The sequence below is a fragment of the Perognathus longimembris genome, chromosome 21 (assembly GCF_023159225.1).
Source record: "Perognathus longimembris pacificus isolate PPM17 chromosome 21, ASM2315922v1, whole genome shotgun sequence".
NCBI classification, from domain to species: domain Eukaryota; kingdom Metazoa; phylum Chordata; class Mammalia; order Rodentia; family Heteromyidae; genus Perognathus; species Perognathus longimembris.
In genome coordinates this window covers 31,231,168-31,248,681 of record NC_063181.1, presented here as the reverse complement: position 1 = coordinate 31,248,681, position 17,514 = coordinate 31,231,168, and the positions used below count along the sequence as shown (strand labels likewise).

The 17,514-nt window shown below is 40.3% G+C and overlaps 1 pseudogene; it reads right to left on the bottom strand.

Annotated features, from left to right (window-relative positions):
* Positions 1–13,612: 13,612 nt before the first annotated feature.
* On the bottom strand, positions 13,613–14,716 carry LOC125339382 (annotated as a pseudogene).
* Positions 14,717–17,514: the final 2,798 nt, after the last annotated feature.

Below are 17,514 nucleotides of genomic sequence, written 5' to 3'. Positions count from 1 at the left end.
CCACCAGCACTCAACTCAAACTTTTTAAAATAGTAAGAACACTAGTTTTATCACAACACAGTATCCTACCTGGCTTATATTTTCACTATATAAACAATTTCATCTTCAATATTGAACTTTATAACCACATTTGTAATAGTCTTTACAACAGCATCCAGACTTGGCCTTTGAGAAAACTCCCAAAAGCTTTACTTTGTTGTCATGAATTGGATTAAGAATGGAGCTGTTATTGGAGTTAGCTGATTTTTCTACTGAAAGCATCTGATGACATTTATAAAACTGGCATCACTTAATAGTGTTCTGAGTTCTGCTAGTGGAGCCTACAAAGCAACAACTGTGACTTCATTCTTTGTAGGTGCCCAGAAAAAATTGGAATTGAAAATAAGTGAAATCATTTTAAGAGATACAGATGAAATAAATACATTAAAGCAAATAAAAATCGACTTCTCAGACTAATTTAAAACCATGCTTTCTACAGTTGTATATAGACTTTAAAATAACTAGCATAGTAACTTTGGAAGCATGTATGTACTTTATTTTTCTTTACTTGTGATTGAACCCAGAACCTTGTGAACGCTAGGCAAGTACTTTACTACTGAGCTGTACCCAAGCTCATAAGAATACTTAACAGATCGTTGATACCTATATAACTCCCATAATGGACAGAAAATGTCAACAAACCTCATTGCGTGTTCATTATCAATTTTTTGAGAAATAGAAGTATTTCTAAATTGTTCTAGTTCATTTTTATGAACAGGTAAGGATAAGACACATGCTAACAAATTCTAAGTGAATATATTGCACTATAAAACCAATAAAAAAGCTATTGAAGCTAGAGTATTTGAACTACTTGCTAGACACACTGCATGACCTTTCTTTGGTTCAGCTCCTCATCCCGCCCCCCCATATATTTTACATATACCTAAAACTTAAAACATCACTTTTTATGCAAACTGACTGTTGGTGTGGCAAGATCCCTTAATCCAGGCCACAGATGAGTCTGAGAGTGGCTGAATGGTCAGGTGCCCCTACCACCAGATACAACATTCTAAATACTTCTCTATCCCCACTGAAAACAAAAGGAGCCTACTGTCTGAGTGAGTTTCATGTTTTTGAATCTTGATGGGAAGACACTAGGACTTTTTACTGAAAAGGCTGGGAAAGAGAGTTTCCCAGAGTAAATACCCACAACTTTCCACTGAAAGCTCTGGGAATGTTAGAAGCACAAAGAAATCTATAGGAGTCATCCAAGCTTATTTTGATGAAATTATTAATAATAGTTTTTCACTTCAAAATGAAAATTCCAAGACAAACATAAAATCCAACTGAATGCTGGAACAATGAGCCCACAATGCCTTGATGCCAGGCAAAACTAAACACGTACCATCCTCTTCTTTCCCGTATTCTTCCCTAGCTCCTGGCTCTCATCCATTTTCTATTATTGTAGATAGGTCAAATAGGATGAGAGAAATTTAGAAGATTTATGTAACTGTGAGTGTTTACTTTCATCAAATTTGAACTTTTTTCTTTTCCAGATAGTTGATTTCAATAGAAAAGGAGGGGAGGGTGAAGGGAGCCAAGAAATAGAAAAAGACATCAACATCCAATTAAGGAAAAACATTTTAGAACTTTTCACTCTTGTCTGGACCTTTAGAACAACAAAAATGGAGAGCAGCCCATTTCCAGGCCCTGTCTAACGTTTTCTTGACTGGGCCGGTCTTTCTTGTCTGGTGGGCTTTGGTGAGAATCATGAGACTAACATAGATGTGATGCACATAGGCTTCTTTAGTCATAGGAAAGCCTGATTTCGCCTAAGTGTTATTTCCCCCAGCTATTGCCACCAGCTTTCCTTCCAAGTAGCTGACATTTTACTATCCTGCCATGAAAATGTAAAAGAAAATAAAGTAAAAAGAAAGAAAACCTGACTTCTAAATGTAAACCTTTCACCAAGTTAGATGCTTGAAGCTCCTCAGCTGCGGGGTAGAGATGGAGGCTCCCAGAAGGCACTGCTCCAATTCCTAGGCTTCCCCCATAGAGAGACCTAAGGAAGAGAACACATTTGAGGGATGAGGAGAGACAGTGCAGCACACTACAGGCCTTGTGTGTCAACCAGAGTAACTTTTAGCTACTGAAATTTTAGGAAAACATTGTTCCAATATTTACACAAACACCTGCCTCCCAAGGATTTCCCCAAAAACAAAAATACCACATGCCTTATAACCCACTCACAGCCTCGGGAACTTCAAGACAGCAGATGTGTCTCCACAGGAGATGCTAGCTCTCTTTCTCTCAAAAACCGCTGCTTTAAAGTTGAACCGCAAATAATAATGATAATAATAATTTTTTAAATGTATACTTTAAGCCAAGAAATTGGAATATTGTCATTAGCAAGATAAACACAGGATTGGGATACCTATAAACACAACTTATGAGCACAGGCATGATTAAGATCCAAATTCTAAGTGGGCTCTTTATGCTGAAGTTAAACTTAGATACTGCTATTAGACAGATAATAGAAGGAAAACAGAATGTTGATCTGCTGAACAATAGACACAAATACTACCTGTGAGTTAAAGCATTTTAAGGTTATCTTAGGCAAGGAAAACCTTGTCCTTTCCCTCCGTACCTCTGAAAATGCTTAAGTCATGTGCATCTGAAGATCTGAAAATGATTTTACATATTTTCTAATACAAATAGTCAATCAGTAGCATCCAATCCAGCCAATGTCCTAAGTAAATGTGGCTTGTACAAGTTATCAGACTTTCACAGTTCTTCTTTCTTTATTCAAGAGGTAGAAATATTGCATGAGCACTAAAATGCACTATAAAGGAAGCCACCAGCATGCTGACTGGTCAGACACCAGAAGGTACATCTCTACTCCTGTGCCTCTCCAACCTATTTGCTTAAGTGTTCCTGAAGGAGTAGAACTTTAGGTCAGTGTGTATGAAGAGGCTGCTCTGGTACACAGGGCAAGTATCTATGGCCCATGTCTTCTGCCATTTCATTTGCTCCTTCAAAGCCTAGCACAGTGGCTTCATTTTCATTGCCAAGCTCAGCTAGAGCCTGGCACGTGGTAGGCTCAGGGAGAATATCTCTGGTTGAATTTTCTCTAAAGCTAAGATACCATAACTGTGCATTTGAATAGATTTTGCTCCTTGAGTTTAGTCACCTCCAACTCTCAAGAATGAGAAATTAGGGGCTGGGAATATGGCCTAGTGGCAAGAGTGCTTGCCTCATATACATGAAGCCCTGGGTTTGATTCCCCAGCACCACATAAATAGGAAAGAGCCAGAAGTTGCAAGTGGCAGAGTGCTAGCCTTGAGCAAAAAGAAGCCAGGGACAGTGCTCAGGCCCTGAGTCCAAAGCCCAGGACTGGCAAAAAAAAAAAAAAAAAGAATAAGAAACTGGATCTCTTACATTAAGTAGCACAAGTATCTTCAAATACAAAAGTCAGGACAAGTTGAATACTGAATTCATAACAGATTTCAAATCAATATTCCCCTTAGTTCTAGATAAGAGTGGCAGATAGATAACCAAGCACTATGTAAACAAAGGAAGAAAAGGTGCTTGAAAAACCCAGGTTTTAGTGTTCTATACTAGATTTTGTACTTCCACACGCATCATCACAATTATGAATATAATTTGCATTAATTGGCTGTCACTACTGCAAAATACCTGAAATGATCAACTCATAAGAAAGGTTTAGACTTCCTTTGACTCCTGGTTTCAGAGGTTTCAGACACAGATCTGGGCTGTACTGCTTTGGTTCTGATGTAACACCATAAATCACAGTGGAGTAGGTCTGATCACCTCAGAGAAGCTGGGCAGCAAAGAGAGGCAAAAGAAGGGAATCCCTCTATGGGCACAGCCCCAAGAATCTAAATTCCGCTAAATCCCACCTCTTAAAGGTCTACCACCTCCCTATTTGCCACGGCTGGTAAACAAGCTATTAGCATATGGGCCTTTGGGAAATGTATATCCAAACTAAAGCACAACTGTGACCTATACTGCCTTTAACTCTTACTGAGTTAAATGGAGCTACTCAGAAAGCATGCTGGTATTGCCATCTTAGCTTCAATACGAAAGCACAATTTCTCAGAGACAAGCTGGAAAGAAGCAGCCAGAAGCCAATCCAACTGTGTCAATGTCTGACCAGCAATGTATGCTCTGTTCATCCAGCAATTGAAGAACAAGTTAGGTATATGCAGTGAGGGGAACCACAATTAAAGACACAGCTGATGAAACTCAATGGCTGAACATTAAGAAACTTGCAGCCGGAGAGACTTAGAATTCACTGTAATTAATGTAGCTTGCTGCAAGGCAAAGGATTTGTGATTGCTTTTGAAACTACTAGTAAGCGCATGTTCAATTAGGGAAGGGTAATGGTTGACATCACTGGGAGAAAGGGAATTTCCTAGTGGCATTTTCTCTGCCCATATCCAGGGTTTGGTTCTACTGGGACCAAGTTCCATGTAAGAGCCAGGGAGCCCAATGCTGGTGAGTGTTTCTTTAAAGCAGTGGAAGGCTCTAGAACAGCTACAGGGACTTTAGAAACTCCTGATAGTGGGAATTCCTTCTCTGACACTGATTTCACACATCTTGGGAAAAACTGTACAGAGATCATTTTAAGGCAGATAAGAAAATAATATAAATCAAGAGACTAAGGGTTAAAAGACAAACCAAGGGCTGGGAATATGGCATAGTGGTAAAGTGCTCGCCTTGCATACATAAAGCCCTGGGTTCAATTCCACATGTATAAATATAAGCCGGAAGTGGTACTGTGGCTCAAGTGTTAGAGTGCTAGCCTTGAGCCAAAAGAGCTCAAGGACAGTGCTCAGGCCCTGAGTTCAAGCTCCAGGACTGGCAAAAAAAAACAATACCATAAAAGACAAACCATGGCAACAGCAATACTTACAAAACTATATGGTGTAAACCAACTGTACAACTCATGGGAGGGAGGGAAATGGGGAGGGTGGAAGGTGAGGGGAAAAATGATGGAGAAGGCAACAAGTTGGATAAGAAATATATACACTGCCCTACGTATGAAACTGTAACCTCTCTGTACATCGCTGACAATAAAGAAAAAATAATAATAAATGAAAAAAGAAAAGTATACTTATGTACAAAACAATATTGTATTCCATACCATTCTGAACTTTCCTTTTGCTAAATCATGTACGCACCTTAATCATCTTTGCTTGTTTGTTGTTACTGGTGATAGGGATATTTGGTTTTGTGTTTGGTATTGGAGTTCAAGCTCAGGGACTTGTACTTGCTAAGCAGGCACTCTACTACTACTTAAGCCACATCCTCAGTCTTTTTGCTCACACTAGTTTTCAAATATGATATCACATTTATGCCTGGGTCTCCATGACTCCCAATCTTCTCTACAATTTCTTGTATACCTAGGATGAAAATCAAGAGCTGCCATAACCATCGAGATAGGGACTCACTAAATTTTGCCTAGTGTGACCTCAAACTTCTGTCTTCTGTTTTCTACCTCTGGAGTAGGTGAATTATAGGCACAAGCCATATCACATTTGGCCAGTTTCTTTCTTTTAATGTCTCTCCTGTTATTAACGATTTACACTAGTGAGATACATGTTTTACAATCAGTGTGCCAATATTGACAGGTGCTTACTAACTGAAGCCCATAGTTGCATCAAGGGTCACTGTGCTGTATAGGCTATAGGTTTGGACAATGTGCAATGGTAGATCTTCACCATTATCTTACAGAATAGCTACTAGACCATAAAAATTACTTTCATGCCTGGACTTTCTTCAAATCAAGATTCTCAGATCTTAGCCATTTTAGTAGCTGAGTAGACGGCAACTGACAGGATGTGGAGCATTTTTTATGCTTGTTTGCCATTTTACTACCATTATTGTATTTTGTCACTTTGTTGCTAGTGTCATTGAAAAGCTGCCCAGATTTTCAACTCATTTTTTGGTTGGACCATTTGTTTTATTATTGTATTTTAAGAAGGGTTTTGTATATTACAGAAGCCAGACATTTTATCCCAAGTGTTTCGCAAATATTTTCTCCCAGTTTGTGGTTTGTCTTTTCATTCTCCAAAAAGTCACTACCAAATCCAGGGTCATCTGGATTTTCTCCCAAGCATCTTCTAAACATGTATGGTTTTGCCTGTTTCTAAATTTAGGAATATGCTCCATCTTGGATTAAATTGGGGAGAGGTACATGGTCTGTGTCTACCTTCATGTCTTTGCAGGCAGATGGTTAGGTGTCCTACTACCATTTATTAAAAATACATCCTTTCTTGATTGAATGTGTTTGAATGGACATTCATCAAAGACCCATTTGCTGCATTTACTCTGGATCCTGTGTAGAAACGAGCCTTTAACCTCCCACTTCCAATGACTTTAGTAGAAGCCAATAATAGGACCCATGCATACATGGCACTTTTCAGATTGTTGATAGAAGTTCTCCTGGTAAAATAATGTAAGCTCCGAGAATTAAAGAGGGGTTAGCAAGAATCTACTTGCTTTCTCAGTTCTAGGGGTTCCTACATACAGGTAAATGATCACTAGCAGTTGCAATTTTGCTAGAATCCCAGTTTCAAGAATGATACCACAAGACATGTCACCTTTACTCCCATAGACCCACTTACTTCCAGTAAAAGGATATTCCTAACTGAAAAAGTGGGTATATACAGCATGTGGGTGTCTTTAGCTTTTTCCCTCCAACCCCTAAATTACTTGAAAAGCGGCACAGAGTTAGAATGGTCAAGCACTCCATTCTGTGGTAGGGTGGAGAGTTGGGACAGAATAGAAAAGTAGCAATGAGGGTGCAGGAGAGCACACGGGAACTCTGTTAGTTTAGAAGGCATTCCCACAGTTGCTTTAGCTTCTGTCCAACATATCATGTTGACTAGCATGTGATATACCTGGAAGGCCATGGTGAGTGGGATAAAGCCAGAACTGAACCCAGGGAATCAAGCAGACAAGCAGGAAGAACAGAGATAGTCCTGCACTGGGCTAAGTTGTAAATCTGGGTGTTTTGCTAAATGAGGTCACAGAAGAGAAAGGGAGCCATGGTCAGGAACCACGTGAGCACATGGACTGGAGCAGGTCAGAATACATAGGAGGATCAAATTCATGGCACTCAGCACTCGGTCAACTCTCAGAAAATATGTATGAACTAGCGAGTGAATAATGACTGTGACAGGTTCATTCATTTCAAATCAAATATTCTGTGATTATTATAATAATAATGTCTGTTTTTTATAGATTTCATACTATAGGCTAGACACTTAACTATAAGGTACATGTTAGTCCTAAGTATTACAGATTAAATTGTACCCCCAAATAAGACATTGAAGTCTTCTTCCCCACCCCTCCCAGCACTAAATGACCTTTGGGGAAATAGAGCCTTTAACAAGTCATCAACTCAAAATTAGGTCATTAGGGTGGGCCCTAACCCCCTGGGACTTATGACTTTATTAAATGGGGAAATTGGGACACACAGAATGAAGATGAAGTGAAATCAACAAGGAAAAGACAGTCACAGGACTGGAGTGATGCTGCTATGAAGCCAAAGAACATTGAGGATGGCAGGCAGCCACCAAAGCAAAAGGCCAGGAAGGATTTATCCTTAGGTCTCGCAGCGGGAAAACAACCTCGCCAACGCTGATGTCACACTTCTAGCCTCCCAGAACTCTGAGAGAATACATGCAGTGATTAGGTCCAACTGGCCAAAGAAACAGATGTACAATAGCAAGATGAAACAATCAGATGGCAACTGATGATATCACATGTTCATATAGATACAGAATGAGACCATTGCTATTTGGGTTATAGTCCTATTTTTCGAAATCTCTCTTCAAATCTGCTCTGCATCCATGACAAAAGTCTCAAGAATACTGTGGTTCCCAGTCACATGTTGTCCAGAACTGTGTGATGAGTTCAGACAAGACTCTACAGACTGACAAAGAGAGACCCACACAGGAAAGGCAGATGCCTGCACAAGAGCAGCTCCTGTCTTTAGGAGCTGCCACTTCTCGCCTGTAAAAAGGAGATTTTAAATAAGACATTTGATAAACAAGGCACATACATATAAAACACAGGGTACTAAAACCAAAAACAGTGACAACAGGGCGTGAACCAAAGGAGAAAAAAAATGATTGGAGTTCTCAATTAGCATTATTTTATACTGTCAAATGTACATAGATATAGAGCTATTGTGATCCTCTGATAGGACTATCTCAGACATATACTAATTATTACAATGAGGGATACCATGAGACTATGTTTCTTTGGGTCTGGCTTACTTCACTTAATGTGATTTTTTCCAAGTCTTTCCATTTACTTATGAACATGGTGATGTTGTTCTTTCTGATGGAACCATAGAATTCCATTGTGTGTGTGTGTGTGTGTGTGTGTGTGTGTGTGTGTGTGTGTGTGTGTGTGTGTGTCTATCATTTTCTTGATCCAGTCATCTACTGAGGGGCATCTAGATTGGTTCCATAGTTTAGCTATGGTAAATAATGTTGCAGTGAACATAGTTGTGTGGGTAGCTTTAGTGTGGCCTTCTTGGTGATCTTTAGGTGAATGCCTAGAAGTAGGATTGCTGGGTCATAGAGTAATTCTATGTTTAGTCTTTTGAGGAATCTCCATACTGCTTTCCAGAGTGGTTGAACCAGTTTACATTCCCACCAACAGTGTAGTAGGGTTCCCTTTTGGCCATATTCCTGTCAGCATCTGTTATTATTGGTTTTCTTGATCATGGCTGTTCTAACTGTGGTGAGATAGAATCTCAATGTAGTTTTGATTTGCATTTCTCTGTCTTATACATACATTTATCTGATTTGGAGAAGGGAAGGGGAATAACAAATTGGTGAGACAAAGGACAAATGGTGAACCAATGTAATAGCGATACTCACAAGACACTGTTGGAAATGGACTTTACAAATTGAAAAGGATCTGGGCAAAGGAAAGTGGGAGAAAAAGAGTAAGGGGGTAACACTGTTTAACAAGAAATGTACTCATTACCTTACTTATGTAACTGTAACCCCTCTGTTCATCACCTTCACAATACAATTTTTAAAAATGAAAAATAAATAAGACATTTGATCTAACTTCATTTTGGAGAAAAGTAGAATCCAGGGGCACTTACTGTTCTAATTTATCATCTCAAGGGAGTAATATCTTAAAGCAAGATCAAAATATGGTGATTATTAGTAGAACCTGAGATCCTTGCAAGCAGTCTTCCCCCCAAAGCACAGAGATTAGGGACAGAGAACCAGCATAATTGAGTCCTAAAACAGGAAGTTCAGAAACTCCCCTGAACTGTGAACATGGAACACATAGAAACAGGAAGAGCATCCTTGGGGTGAAACACATTCCCCCCTGCTCTTTGACCAAAAGTGTAGCAGGCTCACCTGAGTTCCCTGCTTGAATAGATTCAAGACTCCTCTCTGTCTTTGGTGAATCAATTGGAGGAAGCATTTTAGTGAGACAGCATCTGGAAATTTTTCCACCCTTGGTATTACACCGCAATCCATATTTTATCATCCTGACCTTCTTTCAAATGAGTTTCACTAAACAGCCTCCTTGTTCCTGATGTTTCCTAATATTTTTTCTTCAATTTGCCTACTACTTTCTTTTCCTTCCCTCCCTCCCTCCCTCCCTCCTTTCTTTCTTTCTCTCTTTCTCTCTTTCTTTCTTTCTTTCTTTCTTTCTTTCTTTCTTTCTTTCTTTCTTTCTTTCTTTCTTTCTCTCTTTCTCTCTCTTTCTTTCTTTCATGTTAGTCATGGAGCTTGAACTCTGGGCCTGGGCGCTATCCCTGAGCTCTTCAGCTGAAGGCTAGTACTCTACCACTTTGAGAGTCACAGCGCCACTTCCAATTTTCTGGTGGTTAATTAGAGATGAGTCTCATGGACTTTCCTGACCGAGCTAGCTTTGAACCACGATCCTCAGATCTCAGCCTCCTAAGTAGTTAGGATTACAGGCGTGAGCCCCAGGCAGCTGGCCCTTCTCCTTTCTTATAAGCTCCAATTGGCTTTATTGAAGTTGGCACTGAGTCTACTGTCTCCCCTCCTGCAAGACCCCACTGCAGTGGTACCTATTCATCATCACAGCTCCTGTGTTGTGAATAATAATAAATATATAAAAATAATAATAAAGAGAAAGTACTGGTGCAGGTGTAGGAGAAAAGAACAGAATGCAATGGAAGTGGAGGCAAGGTGGAATAGAGCTGGACAATGCAGATAAATTACAACTAGGGGAGGGAGAAAGTGGAAGGCCTAGTACCCTTCTGCTCCTTATAACTTATCTCTGCCCTCAAAGGAAAAAACAGATTTATTTTCTGAACCAATCCAGGAATCAAAAAGTCAGGGGCCAGAAGCAGCCTATCTTCATCTTCCTAAAAACATTATCTTGCTCTTTCCAGATGTGGCACTAACCAGAGACGGAGCACACGCCAACCTCATTGTAGATAAGTCTGTTATGAACAAACACCTAGAAGGCAGAATTTGTTGGTGTGAAGGATTTTCTGTCAAAGTGTCAAATGTATCAGATATTTTCCTGTTTTGATAGAGAGCCAGATGGCAAAGAACTCAAGTAAGAATAAAACAAAGAGAAAGGAAAGGTCAACGAAAGATTGGATTGTTCTCGATTCAGGCATTTTCCTGAGTCAATGATCTTATTTCCAAGTACAACTTACATTTTTGCTGTGTGAGTTTTGGCCTATTTCTAAGCTCTCCACCCTACATTCAAATACCTTAAAAAAAAAAAAACTTTTGTTTAAGCATCTAACCCAGTAGGTCTATCTTAGATAGTCTTAGCAGATAGCTAAGATAGATAGCTTGGCATTATTAATCATCTCTCATTGTGCCATGGACTCTTGACCGCTGTCTATAGAACAATGTCACAGTGCACAGAGTGAACAGAAAACTTTGCTCTTTGGGACCCCTGACTACCCTTAGCATCAGAAGCTCTCCAGAAAGATTCCTGGAACTCAGAAAGCTACTGTACCTATAGTGATAGTTTTGTACCAACAAAAATATACAGAGCACACTCAACAGAGGTAAAAGACACATTCAGCAAGAGTTCACAAGAAACCCTCTACCCCATTCTAGCTCCTCTCCTTGTCCTAGATACCCAGCCCATGGAGTAATCCACAGTCTGCCACCTCCCCAGAAATGGCATCGACAGCACCAGGAAGTACAGTCAATCTAAGTTCTCTTGAGCTACAACAACTAGGGATTTTGCTGAGGATCAAACAGACAGGAAATGCTATAGGCTGCAGTTTCTTAAGCTCCAGTCCCTTCAGAGATCAAATGGGTACTGCAGGACCTGAGGTCCCCCGCAGAGGTCGCATTACTAGCATAAACAACCTAGCAGGTTCTAGGTACAGGTAAACAGCCACTCTCATTGGGCAGGGGGAGGTCTTAGAAAGAACCTCCAGAGAAGAGTCAAGGGCCAGTCCTTTTTGTGTAAAGTTTCGAATTCTAGACTATGAAACACGAATCTCTCCCCAGGTGCACAGGCTGATCAACTACAAGGATTTCTAGGCCAGCCTAGCCTTGCACCAAACCTTACATATGAAAACCAGTTCTGGCTGAGAATAGAATTTATGCAAATAACATAACTTCTTAGGTTTTTGGTTTTTTTTTTAACATTTTATTAAAGAGATAAGCATGTTTGAAAAGCAGCATCTTCCTCCTTGGCTGACATTTTTACTTGTGAGTGTCTTGATGCTCAGGACAATCACCAAAAAGAGATACAAGGTTTACATTGCAATTCCAAAGGAATATTATTGCATTCTCTAAAAACAATGGGACTCCATCGTAAAACAAATTGGATATATAAAATGGAATATACAGGCTGGGGCTGTAGCTCTGTGGTAGAGGATGTCTTAACATGTACAAGACCCAAGGTTCAATCCATCCAACAGAGCTCTAGAGACTTTACAGACTCGGTATCACATGGAGTAACATTGAGAGACTGAACTGAATGCCAGGGTTAGTTATAACTGCAAACCTGTGGAGGACCAGTCTATCCCCTCTTCTGCTCAGCACGCAGAACGTAAAGCCTCCAGGAGACCAACCACTCTGTTTTGCCCAGAATAGTCTTGCCTTTAGAAGAAAGAATTTCCTGTCCTGAAAAATTCCTTTCAGAAGTGATTAGTCCTGACCTTCTACCAGGAAAGAAGAAATTGAAGAAATTGAAAAATACAAAAGCCCATAAGCAGCCCAAGAGTTAAGGTCAGAAAGCAACATTATTTGGAATATGTTTAGTGACCTAGTATCCTGGCCTGCTGATGTAGGTCACATCACTTGTGGTTAGTGATAAAAAGGAGCCCTCCATTGTCTGTCCCTCAGTGGTGTGACCTTAGTGCTCAATTTAAGTGCATTGTGAGTTTTACTTTCACTGTGGAGTAACTTGTGTTTCGTATTTAAATAATGCTATTTCTATTGTTTATGTTGTGGTAGTGACCACAATTTCAAAAAGTTCACACTATTTCTATAGTACTAACACCAGCATGACCCAGACACGGAGCAAGAAGGCAACACACTGTGTTATTTTAATGCAAGCAGAAGGCATATGACTGGGGAAGAAGGCACCGAGCAATCCGGTGCAGCCATGTGCTTGCTGTACGAGCCCTCTGGTTGGGCTTATCCAGAAAGGGGATGTGAAAGCCCATGTAGATTCTGAATTGTAAAAGTCAAGGAAGAGACAAAAAAGAACTTCTAAATCAATTTTTTTAAATCGGTTTCTTCAAAAGACTCCAATGCTCACTTGGAACTCATAGCATTGAATTATCTTCTATGTATCAGTTCCACATGTTTGTATTTTTTTTCCTTGATTATTCTATAAAACTAAGTAAAATACTTAAATGATACCTCCTGACGCAGAAGAAGCAACTGAAATGCCCAATGGATAAACAAAAGAGAAAACGCAGTAGAGCACTCATGCTGTCGGCTCCTGCTAGGACCTTGCTTTCTACAGTGCGTCAAGCGGGACCCTGGATGTCAGCACCCAAAAATTACTTCCTTCACCTTGTAGGTATGTTGAACTTAAGGATAGAGGTTCAAACCATTGTGATTAACAACCTCATCCTAACATAACTAGACTTTGCTCATCTGTTCACTTATTTGGGAAACACAACTAACCTAAATTTTGGCAAACTTTATTCAATCTACAAATTTCTTTTTTTGTGTGAGTTTTACTCACACAAGTGACAAGTTACTGCCCTTGAAGAGGCAGCCAGGCTGGGCCATATTCCCTTGAAACACAGTGATGCTAGGCACCGGTGTCCTCTTTCTGAATTCCTAGCGGCTTCGGTCTGGAAGCCTCTATACAGAACTTGTGCTCACCTAGGCCTTAGCTGGACACAGCCAGGGAGGTCCTGAGTAACCCAGGCACCCCTGAGTCTTTCCCATACAGGTCTGTGTGGGCAGCAAGGAGAGCGCCCTGAGGTCCATGGCAGTGGGTGGGTTCTCCACAGACGCTCTCCCTGACTATTCCAGACCCAGGATGCAGTGATGTCTTGTACCAGGCCAATGATGACAGGTTGCCAGGCGACCAAGTATTGATGCTAGCCTCACAGCTGTCCATATGTGGCGTGTGGCCTCCCACAGCTGTCAATGTGTTAAGAATTAGAGGTCACCAGCATGGTGGCAAGGCCCTCCTTGGACCCGCCTACATGTTCCACCTGTTCCAGTCTAGAAGAAAACTCTTTTCCCTCCACGCAGGAAATAAGAGGCAAAGGTTGAGAATGGGGGGAGGAGAGAAGCAGGAGCTGGAGGCAGCATGAAGGTGGAGAGGGGCAACAACTCACAACCATGGAGGCCTTGTGTACCAACTTCTTTGAGCCTGCTGGTATAAGAAAACATCCTGAGATCCACAGGTATGCTGTAAATGTATCTGTGACCATGCTGCAAGAAGGTTGGAAGTGGGATAAGGTAACCCCAAAGATTCTTGGACTGCTGAACATACTCCTCAGATCTCCCTTCTCTATGCAATCAGGGCACGTCTGCTTCTTTCCCACAATGCACACCAGTGGTGGATACAAAACTCATGGAATACGTGACTGCAGGACAGTCTGCATGTGTTCTCAATAGTGCCCTCTTCACTGACATCCACAAAGACTTGTCCACACACTCTGTCCCAAAGGTGGTTAGTAAGCATGCCTGACTCACTGTAGAAACCTGTGGTAGATACCATGTGGTCTGCACTTTTCTCACTCAAGAACTCCATAGTAGAGGCCATAGAAAAGAGAAGAAATGCCAAAGTCTGTACCATTTCTGGTTTAATCTTGAGCAAAAAATGAAGACCAAAGAGGGTAAACATGACAGCCATGTAACCAACAATGTCAGTGGCAGGGCTAATTTTATAGACCAATAGGAACCATTTATAAACCAACCTTTGGAATTGTCTGTTCTAGAGATGGTCATGTGGTTCAGAAGGTGACAAAGGCTGCAATGGTAGAGAGGGTCCAGGCCACTAGAAACCTCCACCAGCGCAGCTTCAGCTGCAGCTCCATCTCCCACTGCACCAGGAGCAGCTGAGCTACCACCAAAGGAGCCACGGCGATGAGAACCATTTCAGCATGCATGGCTTCGTAGCCTCGATGCTCGCCATGCAAGCATGCACGCTGGACCCTCCCCTGCCCTGGGGGTGGGGGGAGGTCTGACATATCAACCTCACCCAGCTCCTGCTCCACCCCCACTCCACCACCGCCTCCATCTCCCATCCTGGCCCCTTCCCAGCCCCCCCCCATCAGTCTACAGACTTCCTACCAAAAGACTAGAAAGGCTGGGCCCTCGTGGCTCACACCTGTGATCCTAACTACTCTGGAGGCTGAGATCTGAGGATGGCGGTTCAAAGCCAGCCCTGGAAGTTCATGAAACTCTGATCTCCAATTAACCACCAGAATACTGGGAGTGGCACTGTAGCTCAAGTGAGCACTAGCCTGGAGCTGAAGAGCTCAGGGACAGTGCCCAGGCCCAGAGTTCAAGGCCCACAACTGATCAAAACAACCAAAAAGAAAAGATCTTATCAGCAACATGTCCAACAAACTTTGCATGAAATAGTACCAAAAAAAGAGATATGTTTGTCTTTCTTGCCACACTGAGGCTCGGATGAATTTCAGTTTCTTAAAAATGTACAGAAGCATGTACTGAGATTTTTGACACCATAGGTGAGTTCTTCCATGACAAGATGGCTATCCTTATTACTGGTCATTGAAAAATATTAACATTATCCTGCCATAAAATTATGTTTTATAAGTGTAGGAAAAGAAGATTATACATATAAACATACATATGATATATATGTTATATCTACATATAATATTATTGTCATTATTAAGGTGTTGTACAGAGGGTTACCATTTCATAATTCAGCTAATGTGTACATTTTCCTTTTGGACAATGTCACCTCTTCCTTCACTTTACCCAAGTTTCCCCTCTCATCCCTGCTCACTAGTTGTAAGTTCATTTTCCACATAGTATATACTGAATGCCATGATTACATTGTTCACCCTTCTTCCCTCCCTTCCTGTGACCCCTCCAGAAGTAGAAAAAGAAACACTACCAACAGCAACAACATAAATAAATAAATAAATAAATAAATAAATAAATAAATAAACAAACAAACCCATGTTTCTATTTCCTGCCATTTGTTTTGATAAATAGGATTCCACCTGTTCCGGAGAGTTAAAGCTGTGGGTCCCTCCCTTCTGGCATCTTCCTTTGGTCTGACTATGTGTGAATGCTTGGAATGGTGCTCAGGTTTTCATGTCCAGTTATATTTTAGCTCTACCTCCCACTTATGAGCGAATGCATGTGTTGTTTCTTTGAGCTTGGCTTACCTCATTTAACATGATTCGTTCTAGGTCTGTCCATTTCTTTGCAAATGGCACAGTGTTCTTCTTAATATTCGATGAGTAAAATTCCTTTTTGTATATGTTCTCTTTTTGATCCACTCATCTGCTCTAGGGCATCTGGGCTGTTTCCATAATTTGGTTATTGTGAGTAATGCAGCAATGAACATGGAGAAGGCTCTTTTTGTCTGGAAATGTATAGGGGATGAGAGTGGAGGCCAAGACTTAGATGCTGTGTTTCTTCACAACAGTTTGATAATGTGTGAAGAGATCTTAAGGAACCCCAGGAAATGATATATTCTTCAGTGTTACATGTGGGTTGCAATACAGTGTCAAACAATGCCAGGAAAATAATTAAAAACAAAGACTGAATTTTTGGAAACAAGACTACTAAAATACACTCAAAAATCTAATTTCCAGAAGAGAATAACCAAGCTACCCAGCATCTTTTCACTCCATTAGGGAAACTATAACTTATTTAGAATTTAGGGGGGTTGTTGTTTTTGGGTTTTTTTATTGCACAAACTAAAATTACTTTTACACTTGAAAAGCATTTTCCCTGTGAGAGCTTTCACTTACAGTGATACCTAATGCACTTCAGTGTTTAAGACTAAAGGACATTTTAGACATGGCTAACATAAAATGTGAAGCTACAGCTGAAAAGATCAATTAACAAATGGTCAGCTAGAACAAGCCCATGAGTACAATGTGAGTGGACATTTGGGGAACTGAAACCTAATTCCTGCAAGTCTAAACCTCTGCCATAGCTAATAGGTAAACTCTTAGGTGGTCTAAGGCCTTTGCTGAGAGAACACAAAGCTTGATGCTATCACTGACCTGATACCTGGTCTTCAGAGTTACCATTCAGTGAAGGTAACCTGCACTGAATGTTAATTTGATTGAATTCAGTCTCAAAAGCTGAACCAAGTTACAGAAAGAATAAAAATATCCAAATATATTTGCCACTAGTGGCTCATACCTGTACTCCTAGCTACTCAGGAAGCTGAGATCTGAGGATAACAGTTCAAAGCCAGTCCAGACAAAACATCTGTGAGATTCTTATCTCCAATTAACCACCAAAAAACAAACAACCAAAAAAAAAAAAAAAACAGAAGTAGAGCTGTGGCTCAAATGGTAGAGCATTAGCTTTGAGCAAAAAACTAAGAGATAGCACCCAGCCCCAGGACTGGCACACCAACAAAATGTCTGAATATAACATGAAACAATACATCATTATTTTCATTAAAGATATATAATAATTGCTCAGTTATTTCTATTATAATTGTGTCTTTTAAAAAAATAGTCATATATTTTAAGGACATACTAATGTAACCTATGAAAATTAAGTATATGATATATACTTTTTAAAAGACTTAAACATTGTTGCAGCAGAGAATAGAAACATTACAAGAATATTATTATATTCTCTCACATGTATCATTTATTTAATTAGTCTATGGCTAATTACTATCAACTGCCAGTATGAATTAGTTATGTTTTATATAAATACCGCCCTTTGTGTAACAGAATAGCAAATATTACAGAATAATATATGGTTTCAAATAAACAGCTTTTTCATATAACATGCATAGATATATTATGGGTTCTTTTTGTCGTTGTTGTTTTTGTTGTTTAGAGTTTTTCTATTTGATCTATAATCCCAAATT